Source organism: Rattus norvegicus, chromosome 5 (assembly GCF_021556685.1).
Source record: "Rattus norvegicus strain SHRSP/BbbUtx chromosome 5, alternate assembly SHRSP_T2T, whole genome shotgun sequence".
Taxonomy (NCBI): Eukaryota; Metazoa; Chordata; class Mammalia; order Rodentia; family Muridae; genus Rattus; species Rattus norvegicus.
The window spans coordinates 45,424,875-45,437,476 of record NC_141538.1 but is presented as its reverse complement, the minus strand read 5'-3'; positions in this window follow the sequence as shown (position 1 = coordinate 45,437,476).

Here is a 12,602-nt window from a genome sequence, read left to right as displayed (position 1 = left end):
GAAGAAAACCATCCAGGATCTAAAAATAAAAATAGAAACAATAAAGAAAGCACAAAGGGAGACAACACTGGAGATACAAAACCTGGGAAAGAGATCAGGGGTCATAGATCCAAGCATCACCAACAGAATACAAGATATAGAAGAGAGAATCTCAGGGACAGAAGATACCATGAAAAAACATTGACCCAACAGTCAAATAACATGTAAAACACAAAAAACTCCTAACCCAAAACATCCAGGAAATCCAGGACACAATGAGAAGACCAAACCTAAGGATAATAGGTATAGAAGAGAGTGAAGACTCCCAAATTAAAAGACCAGTAAATATCTTCAACAAAATTATAGATGAAAACTTTCCTAACCTAAAGAAAGCGATGCCCATAAACATATAAGAAGCCTACAGAGCTACAAATAGATTGAATGAGAAAAGAAGTTCCTTCTGTCACATAATAGACAAAATAACAAACACAGACAAGAAAGAAAGAATATTAAAAAACAGTAAAAGCAAAAGGTCAAGTAACATATAAAGACAGACCTATCAGAATTACACCAGACTTATCACCAGAGACTATGAGAGCCAAAAGATACTGGGCAGATGTCAAACAGACCCTAAGAGAACACAAATACCAGCTGAGGCTACTATATCAGCAAAAATTTCAATTAACATAGATGGAGAAACCAAGATATTCCATGACAAAACAAAATTTACACAATATCTTTTTACAAATCCAGCCCTACAAAGGATAATAGATGGAAAACTCCAACACAGAGGAAAATTACACCATAGGAAAAATTAAGAAAGTAATCACCTTGCAATAAGACCAAAAGAAGAGAGACATACAAACATAATTCTACCTCTAACAACAGAAGTAACAGAAATCAAAAATCACTATTCCTTAATATCTCTTAACATCAATGGACTCAATTCCCCAATATAAAGACATACACTAACAGACTGGACACATAAAGAGGACCCAACATTTTGCTGTGCACAGGAAACACATTTCAGTGTCAAAGACAGACACTACCTCAGAATAAAAGGCTGGAAAATAATTTTCCAAGCAAATGGTCCAAAGAAACAAGCTAGAGTAGACATTCTAATAATGAATGAAATTAAATTTTAACCAAAAGTCATTTAAAATAGATAAGGAAGGACACTTCATATTCATCAAAAGAAAAATCCACCACGATAAACTCTCAATCCCAAGTATCTATGCTCCAAAAGCAAGGGCCCCTACATTCAGAAAAGAAACCTTACTAAGCTCAAAGCACACATGGTACCTCACACAATAATAATAAGAGATTTCAGTCAGTCACAAAAAAACCTCAACAGATACAAGAAGATAGAAATAATTCTGTGCATCATATCAGATCACCACAAAATAAGGCTGATCTTCATTAACAAAAAAAAAAAAAAGAAAAGAAAAGAAAAACCACCACCACCAACGACAACAAAAACAAAAAAACAGAAAGCACACATACATGGAAGTTAAACAATGCTCTATTCAATGATAACTTGGTCAAGGAAGAAATAAAGAAAGAAATTAAAGACTTCTTAGAATTTAATGAAAATGAAGGTACAACATACCCAAACTTATGGGACACAATGAAAGCTGTGCTAAGAGGAAAACACATAGCTCTGGGTGCCTGTAAAAAGAAACAGGAGAGAGCATATGTCAGCAGTTTGATAGCACACCTAAACGCTCTAGAACAAAAAGAAGTAAATATACCCTAGAGGAGTAGAAGGCAGGAAATAATCAAACTCACGGTTGAAATAAACCATGTAGAAACAAAAAGAACTATGTAAAGAATCATCAAAACCAGGAGCTGGTTCCTTGGGAAAATCAACAAGACAGACCTTAGCCAGAATAGCCAGTGAGAACAGAGAAAGTATCCAAATTAACAAAATCAGAAAAAAAAAATTAGAGGCATAACAAAAGAAACAGGAAATTCAAAAAAGTATAAGATTCTACTACAAAAGACCATATTCAACAAAATTGAAAAACAGGGATAAAATGGACAATTTTTGAGACAGATACCAGGTACCAAAGTTAAATCAGGATCAGATAAAGCATCTAAACAGTCCCATGACTCATAAAGACATAGAAGCAGTTATTAAAAGTCTCCCAGGCCAACAAAACAAAACAAAACAAAACAAACAAAACAAAAAAAAAAAAACCCAGGGCAAGATGGGTTTAGTGCAGAATTCTATCAAGCCTGCATAGCAATACTGTCCAAAATATTCCACAAAATAGAAACAGAAGGAGAACTACTGAATTCCTTCTAGGAAACTACAATTATGCTTGTACCTAAACCGCACAAGGTCCCAACAAAAAATGTGAACGTCAGACCAATTTCCCTTATGAATATCGACACAAAATTACTCAATAAAGTTCTTGCAAACTGAATGCAAGAACACATCAAAACTACCATCCATCATGATCAAGTAAGTATGCCTTAACACAGGATGCAGGGATGGTTCAATATACAGAAATCCATCAATGCAATCCACCATGTAAACAAACTCAAAAAAAAAAAAAAAAAAAAAACATGATCATCACATTAGATGCTGAAAAAGCATTTCACAAATTCAACACCCCACCATGTTAAAAGTCTTGGAAAGGTCAGGAATTCAAGGTCCATACCTAAACATAGTAAAAGCAATGTACAGTGAATGAGTAGCCAACATCAAACTAAATGAAGAGAAACTTGAAGCAATTCCAACAAAATCAGGGATTAATCAAGGCTGCCCACTTGCTCCTTACTTATTCAATATAGTACTCGAAGTCCTAGCCAGAGCAATCAGACAAGAAAAGGAGGTCAAAGGGAGAAAAATTGGACAAGAAGAAGTCAAAATATCACTATTTGAATATGATATGATAGTATACATAAGCCACCCCAAAAGTTCCACCAGAGAACTACTAAGCCTGATAACTTTAGCAAAGTGGCTGGATATAAAATTAACTCAAAGAAATCAGTAGCCTTCCTCTACTCCAAGGATATACAGGCTGAGAAAGGAATTAGGGAAATGACACCCTTCACAATATTCACAATTAACATAAAATACCTCCATGTGACTCTAACCAAACAAGTGAAGGATCTGTATTGTCCCCAAAGAATGCAATTGAAGAAATCAGAAGACTGAAAGACCTCATATGCTCATGGATGGGCAGAATTAATAAAATAATAATTGCCATTTTGCCAAAAGTAATCTACAGATTCAACACAATCCCCATCAAAATTCCAATCCAATTCTTCTTAGAGTTAGAAAGAGCAATTTCCAAATTCATTTTGAATAACAAAAAAACCCAGGAAAGCAAAAACTATCCTCAACAATAAAAGAATTCCTGGGGGAATCACCATCCTTGACCTCAAGTACTATTACAGAGCAATAGTGATAAAACTGTACAGTATTGGTACAGAGACAAGCAGGTAGATCAATGGAATAAAATTGAAGACCCAGAAATGAATCCACACACCTGGGGTCATGTGCTCTTTGACAAAGGAGCTAAAATCATCCAGTGGAAAAGAGATAGCATTTTCAACAAATGTTACTGGTTCAACTGGAGGTCAACATGTAGAAAAATGTAAATCATCACATTCTTTTTACCCTGTACAAAGCTTAAGTGCAAGTGGATCAAGGACCTCCACATCAAACCAGATACAATCACACTAATAGAAGAAAAAGTGGGAAAGAATCTCGAACACATGGGCACTGTGGAAAATTCCCTGAACAGAACACCAATGGCTTATGCTCTAAGATCGAGAATTGACAAATGGAACCTCATACAACTGCAAAGCTTCTGTAAGGCAAAGGACACTGTCATTAGGACAAAATGTCAACCAACAGATTGGGAAAAGATCTTTAGAAATCCTACATCTGAGAGAGGGCTAATATTCAATATATACAAAGAACTCAAGAAGTTAGACTCCGGAGAGACAAATAACCCTATTTAAAAATGGACTACAGAGCTAAACAAAGAATTTTAAGGTCAGGAATATCGAATGGCTGAGAAGTACCTAATGAAATGTTCAACATCCTTAGTCATCAGGGAAATGCAAATCAAAACAACCTTGAGATTACATGTCACACCAGTCAGAATGGCTAAGATAAAAGTCTCAGGTGACAGCAGATGCTGTCAAGGATGTGGAGAAAGAGCAACACTTCTCCATTGTTGGTGAATTTGCAAGCTAGTACAACCACTCTGGCAATCAGTCTGGAGGTTCCTTAGAAAGCTGGATACTGTACTACCTGAGGACCCAGCTATACCACTCCTGGACATATACCCAAAAGATGGTCCAATATATAACAAGGACACCTGCTCTACTATGTTCATAGCAGCCTTGTTTATAATAGCCAGAAGTTGGAAAGAGCACAGATGCCCTTCAAGCGAGGAATGGATACAGAAAATATGGCACATCTACACATTGGAGTACTGTTCAGCTATCAGAAACAATGACACTATGAAATTCATAAGCAAATGGATGGAACTAGAAAATATCCTGATTGAGATAACCCAATCACAAAAAGGCACAGATGGTATGCACTCACTGATATGTGTATATTAGCCCTAAAGCTCGACTTACCCAAGATAAAATCCACAGACCACATGAAGCTCAAGAATGACCAACATTCGGATGCTTCAGTCCTTCATAAAAGGGGGAACAAAAATATTCATAGGAGGGAATATGGAGACAAAGTATGAAGCAGGGACTGAAGAAATGGCCATTCAGAGCCTGTACTACCTGTGTTCCAGCATATATATATCCACCATATATATATACACATATATATCCATATATACATATATATCCACCATATATAATATATATATACATATATATCCACCAAAACTAGATAATATTGATGAAGCCAGGAAGTGACTCCTGAGAGTCTCATCCAGAGCATGACAAATACAGAGGTTAATACTAGCAGCAATCCATTGAAATGAGAATGTGGTCACCTTGGGAGGAATAAGAGAAAGGATTGTAGGAGCAGAAGGGCCTTGCAACCCCATAAGAACAATACCAACCAACCAGAGTTCCCAGGGACTAAACCAATACCCAAAGACTATACATGGACAGACCCATAGCTCCAGCTGATTATGTAGCAGAAGATGGCCTCATGGGGTCACCAATGGGAGGAGAATCCCTTGGTCCTGCCAAGGCTGGATCCCCAGTTTGCGGACTGTTGGGTTGGGGAGGCAGGAATGGGTTTAGGGGAAGGGGAACACCCTCATAGAAGAAGGGGAGGTGAATGAGATAGAGGCTTATGGACAGGAAACTGAGAAAGAAATTTGAAATTCGAAATATAAATTAAACAATAATAAAAAAAAACAGAAATTACTAATATTTTTCTTAGATACCGACAACTGGCTGAGGTGAATTAAAGTTCAGTAAACAACAGTTTTAGCTTCTGTTAGGAGACTCGCTGAACAATGTCTCAGTTGTGAAGGTACACAGAAGTGTTTGAAGATATTTTTACTAAAAATTGATGGTACTCAAGAAATGACTCAGTGGTTAAGACTACTTGATACTCTTGCAGAAGACATGAGTTCCATTTCTACTACACACATGGAGGTTTACAACTATCTGTAACTGCAGATCCATAAGATCCAGTGTCCTCTTCTGGCCTCCAGAAACTCGAAGCTGAACATGATACACATACTTACCTACATGGTGGCAAACACTAATGTATGTAAAATAAAAATAAATCTTTAAATAAAATAGTCTGAGAATTTGTAAATAGATTAAATTATCATATGTAAAAATAGAATGAATTATGTATAACACAATTAAATCAGTTACCGTTACTCTTAGTGATTTTTATTCATTCTGTGAAAATTGTATATATTTTCCCACCCAGATCATGTCTCTTCTCAACTTAAGGTTTTTTTCTCTCTATTACACACACACACACACACACACACACACACACACACACACACACACACACACACAACATAGATTCTGATTTGTGTTGGCCAACTACTCTTGAGCATGAAGCATGAACTGGATTCTGGTTGATTTATGCAGTGTCACTTCACTGAAGAACACTGATTTTCCCTGTTGTTGCAACTATTATTTGCAAACAGTTTCTTGGCTAAAAGTGAGATTTGTGTGTAGGTTCCCTCCATTCATTCTGGGCATTTTGCCTTTCATGAGCTTGTAGAGGTCTTATGCATGCTGTTACAGTGTTTGTGAATTCATATGGACCCGGTTGTGCTCTTGAATATTTTTCTATGTCATGTACCATCATTGCCTCTTACAATCTTCTCACTCCTCTTCTGCATACATTTCTGAGACTTTCAGGGAGGGGTGTAATAGAGACACCTCAACTAGAGATGAACACTGCGAAGTTTCTCACATTCTTTCCTTTGTCCTGCTGTGGGTCTCTGTACTAACTACCATTTACTACAAGAATAAGCTTTTATGATGAATTTTGAGGGTGTGAGCCAACATGTGAGTACTGGAAGTCAAACAGGTCCTTTGGAAGAGAACCATGTGGTCTACTAGCAGATCTAGCAATATATCTTAAGCAGTGGTGTATTAATATGTTCATTTAGTGTCAAACACACAGATAAAGTTTGCACTGGGGTACCTCTCCATACAACTGTAACATCTTCCTGGATTACCTCCAAGAAGCCATTTCCAATCAGAGATGATGACAGCAATGTGATGCATTACATCAGACACTTGACTAAAGTGTCTCTAATCATCAGCCTTAGAGAGTCTAGCTGCAGGTGGTTCTGCACCTACTTCAGATGATGCTTATTTTTCTCTATTTAGAATCTCTTTCAAGTAAAACAACTTAAAGGGATATCAGGAAGCAATTTATTGGAGATTATGTATTTATCTTAATCAACGTGGAGAATTGCCTCAATGATTGTAATCCATCATCTGGATTCCACTATAGTCTGTGTGTTCTTATTTTAGGTGAAAGACTAAAATCTTTTACAGTTCATTAACTATGGTATAATTTCCTCTCTTTTTAATTAAGTTTGAACTCAAATAACTTATCTTTCACAGTGTTTTCCTTCGCTCTGGCTCCAGACTAACATTTCTATCCTATAGTGACATAAAACCTGACATAATTTTTTATGTTTCTCAAAATCTTTGTACATTCTACTCCCTTTATAGTTTTCAAAAACAAAATTCAATCCACTTTTCTAAGTGTATGTGGTAGATTTGGTTTTATTTTGTGCAGCACTGGGGTCAGTGCCCTGTGAATCCTACAGAGACATTTATAGCAAGCTAAACACTTCTTTGCAAGAGTTTTAATTGTTTGTTAAAAGATGTATTTATTTTCAGTATATATATTAAAGTGTTTGCCTGTATGTATGCTTGTACAGTACATGAATGAATTCTTATGGAAACTGAAAGAGTGTTTTCTTGAGACGGAAGTTCTGATGGCCATGAGCCGCCATGGAAGGTGCTGGAAGTCAAACTTAGGTCCTCTGGAAGAGATCCAAGTGGTCTTAACAGCTGAGCTATTTTGAGAGTCTTTCTTTTTCACATTTTTGGAATACAGTCTCAGGTCAAAAGGGTGAATCTGGGGGCTGGGGATTTAGCTCAGTGGTAGAGCGCTTACCTAGGAAGCGCAAGGCCCTGGGTTCGGTCCCCAGCTCCCAAAAAAAGAACCAAAAAAAAAAAAAGGGTGAATCTGCTATTAAAATCACATGCTTCTCTTCCAGAGGACCCAAGTTTGGTTCCTATTACCTAAGTCAGGAAGCTTATAATTACTTCCATGGACACCTATACACATGTAGCACACTCTAACACACCACATTTACACATATACCACACAATAAACAAACAGACAAACAAGCAGAACTTTGTAAGTTATCAAGGCTGGCTTTAAACTTATGTTCCCTCTGTCCTACCCTTCTAAATAGCTAAAACTATTTTCGGTTTATTTTGGGGGTCAGTATGTCTTTTTTCCCACTTTCTCCTTTAGACTTATAAAGATTGCTGGGTGGTCGGGCAGGGTCAGGATGACGTCTTGTGGTTGTTCTCGGGATTTACCACATGGAGGGGTAGGGGGTCTTTCCCAGAACAGTTATCTTTGTTTTGTCCTAACTTATGGTCAGAAAAGTCTGGTCATTCTGACCACTAAAACTTTGTCATATCATCAGGCAACCTGACCTCAGATGTATTTCTCAAAACAGTTATTTTTACAACTTTGTTTCTCATATCTGTGAAACTTTGTTTCTTCAGGCCTAGTAAGATGTTAAGGCCTAGGTAACAGTTACTTGGCTACTCTTTCATTATAGGGAAACTTTCTCATGTTTCTGTTGCTCCTAGGAAGCTTTCTAATACAAAGATTGTTTACATATTCTGTTATGTTCTGTGCCCTTGGAAACAAATCGCTGTAAAAGTCAACAGAACTCTTTTGTATATTTACCCAAGGTTGGACCTGAACAAGCCACCCAACAGCACTCTCTACACCTTGTATAAGCTTTTCCTGTATAAGCTGCCCCTGGGATAGACCCTAATATAAGAGCCAAGTTAGGACATGAGTATTAGACAGGGCACAGTTGACTCCCTGCACCAATGGGAACAGGATAAAGGTATAACAAAGACATGTTCCTCAAGAAATTCCTTGTTCTTAAATTCTGATTGGTGAAATAACTTTTTACAGACATTTGTCAATTATGGAATAAAAGCCCTGCAGGATCCTAATTCTGGGTCATGGTTCATTTCCCCAATCTGGATCATGGCCCTGGACGACCATGTGTGCTCAATAAACTGTAACTTTCTTACTGAGATCAGTGTTTGTGTAGTTTATGAGGCAATTCCAAGACCCCACCTTTCTGCTTGCCAGACATTTTATACATATGTGTAAAAAGTTTTCTACAAGGCCTTAAACATATCATCTACTTAATGCTAGCCAACTTCTCACTAGACAATCAATTGTAGATATCTTTTCATATCAGTTTCATTGCATCTTATGTGAATGCATTTCAAGGTAGAAATAACTTATGTAACATTTCATGTTTAAGGATAACAATACAGATATATAAATGTACTCATCAATCCATAATCAATTTTTATGATCTATGATTGTACTTTTGCCATTATGAGCAAAGTTATTATACATGTCCTTTGTTTTACATATTTGTTTATTAAATACCGACAGACCTATTCTTCAAAAAAGTTCTATATGGAAGTAACTAGTCTTAAATTTTGATAACTGATGCCAAAGAGTTTAAAACCAGTTGACTCATGCTATAACATCAGCATTTTGATTTTTTAAGGGAAGTTTTAATTTGTAATTTAAAGTCTATGTGCAAGGCGGGCACTGATACATCATTTGCATATTTAAGTAGTATGAAAACTGAGAAAGAACTGGAAGAGCTTGAAGGGGCTCGAGACCCCATATGTACAACAATGCCAAGCAACCAGAGCTTCCAGGGACTAAGCCACTACCTAAAGACTATACATGGACTGACCCTGGACTCTGACCTCATAGGTAGCAATGAATATACTAGTAAGAGCACCAGTGGAAGGGGAAGCCCTGGGTCCTGCTAAGACTGAACCCCCAGTGAACTAGACTATGGGGGGAGGGCGGCAATGGGAGGAGGGTTGGGAGGGGAACACCCATAAGGAAGGGGAGGGGGGAGGGGGATGTTTGCCCGGAAACCAAAGAATTACTATTAAGTAGTAAATAAATTTTAAAAAAAAGGTAAAAATGTACCTCCATAGCTGTACATTTACATGGACATACATACACAGACTTTTGTGCCTCCATACAGGTATAGAGATATAAAATATAATTATAAATTTATGTGTTTGTATATGTGAATATATTAAATGTATAATGATACTAAAAAAATTAAAAAAAAGTAGTATGAAAACTGAGGCTTGCTTGGTTCAAAAATCATCGTGAGTTTGAACCTGAGACATCAGAACATGGGGTCTTCACTCAGTCAGAGTCCTGAATGATTCCGTTGGACATATACTCATGAAGCTGATTATACATTTAGTATTTTTGATGCCTATCAGCCACTTGTGTTTGGCTTTTATGTCTTTAAGGAGATTTGAAACTTAAAACCAGATGTTAGCTGCACTTTCTTTTTTTAAGCTCATTATGCAATTTAAGTAAAATGATTTACTTTTCAATCTATGTTTTCCCCAGTGAACTGAAATAACACATTTTTTCATGTGTCCATGAGAGCTTAGAAATCAATATCTATGTTCCCTATTCTATGACATTAATCTACTTGACTGGTCAGACCGCCCAAACCAGACTATTTGTTTGTTTGTCTGGTGGTTGAGACATAGAATCTATGTAATACTGGATGTCCTAAAACTCACTATGAAGTCTGGAATGGAAATCACAGCGATCCACCTGCCTCTGCCATTCAAGTGCTGGGATTAAAGGCTTATATTACCATTTCCACTCCCAAATCAGACTATTTTATTTACAACAGCTACAGAAAAATAATGCTTCTTCAAAAAATTTGCACCATTTTTCCTTTTTATAACGTTTGGAATAGTTTATATATGTGTTCGCATGTGCATGTGTGTGTACGTGCACGTGTCTGTGTATGAGTGTGTGTGTGACATGCTGGTGTGAAGTTCGGAGGACAACATACAACATTTGGGAGTTTGAGTCTCTCTTTCTACAATTTGGTCCCTAAGGATCAAGCTCAGGTTGTCTGCCTTGGTGGCAAGCATCTTTACTGTATGAAATCACACCTTTAGCCACTTTGCCTTCACATTTTAAGAAGCTAACCACATGTTGAGACTGATTTTCCTCTTTCCAAACCAGGCCTCTTGTTTGCTCTGTGTTTTATGATTTTTTTTCTTTTACTGGATATTTTTATTTACATTTCAAATGTTATCCACCTTTCCTGATTTCCCTCTGGCAACACCCTATTGCACCCCCCCCACCTACTTCTTCTAAGAGGGTGCTTCCCCATGCACCCACTCCTTCCTGCTTCCCCTCTCTGGTATTCCCCTACATTGGGGCTTCAAGCCTCCACAGGTCCAAGGGCTTCTCCTCCTCTTGATGCCAGATTATGCAATCCTCTGCTACATGTGCAGCCATAGCCATGGTCCCTTCATGCGTACTCTTTAATTGGTAGTTTAGTCGCTGGGAGCTCTAGGGTGTCTGGTTGGTTGATATTGTTGTTGTTCCTATTGGTTTGCAAACCTGTTCAGTTCCTTCATTCCTTTCTCTAACTTCTCCATTGGAGACTTAGTTATCAGTCCAATGAGTGGCTGAAAGCATCCACTTCTGTATTTGTCAGGCTCTAGGAAAGCCTCTCAGGTGACAGCTATATCAGGCTCCTGTCAGAATGCTCCTCTTGGCCTCTGCAATATTATCTGGGTTTGGTTACTGTATATGGGATGGACCCAGGTATGGCAGTCTCTGGATGGCCTTTCTTTCAGCCTCTGCTCTTTATTTTGTCTCTGAGTTTCCTCCTGTGAATATTTTGTTCCTCCTTCTTAGAAAGACTGATACATCCACACTTTGGTCTTCCTTCTTCTTGAGCTTCATATGGTGTGTGAATTTGATCTGGGGTATGCCAAGCTTTTGGTCTAATATACACTTAACTAATAGTGCTGGTTCAACTGGCGGTCAGCATATAGAAGAAAGCAATTGATCCATTCTTATTTACTTGTACGAAGCTCAAGTTCAAGTGGATCAAGGACCTCCACATACAACCAGATACACTGAAACTAATAGAAGAGAAAGTGGGGAGGAACCTCCAACACATGGGCAGAAGGGAAAATTTCCTGAAGAGAGTGCCAATGGCTTATTCTCTAAGATCAAGAATCAACAAATAGGACCTCATAAAACTGCAAAGCTTCTGTTTTGTCCTCTTTATTACAGTCATTTTTCTTATTCTTTTATTACCAATTAATGTTACCTTTTCTTTTCAATTTTTTATCAAGATATAAAAAGGAATCATAGCAATTTTGATGAAAAGGAGAAATTGTCTCAAAAGAGAACTGGTCTTCAGCCAAGAGTTCTCAAGCAGCTGTGCTGTTCCCAACCAGATCCCCCCAAAACGCTCAGGATGATCATTCCCCTGGAATGTAAGTTCAAGACCTTGAAAGTGTCAGCTTTGTTACCTGTTCAACTGATGGGGTTTGAAGAGAGGAAAGGGAAACCTATTATCTTATTCCATGAAAGCAACAATATTTTATTACAAAAATAACATAATAGGGTGATGAGGCATATGTGAAACCAATTCTTGCACTTACATTCAATCCTCACCTACATACTACACCAATTGTTGTTTAGGGTAAATCATAACCATACATACAATTAAAGAGCTCTCTTATTTGAGTGTATTCCCCTTTCATGCTTATATAGTCAATATTTCCTAAAGTTTATAGAACTTCATAATAAGATAAAGATAAATGTACCTATTATGGCTGACTCCATATATCTCTGACCTCTCTTTCTAAACTTATCATGCTACAGAAATATGAAGCATTTGCATGTTATCCAGAACACAAATTATGTTTAGTTTGTGCATAATTTTGAGCTATTGAACCTAAATATTTCTCTGTTTAAATCTACAGTAATGTTATATTTTTCTGCTTAGTTGGTATTTAAGTGGTGTTTGGGGGATTTAAAAAGTAAT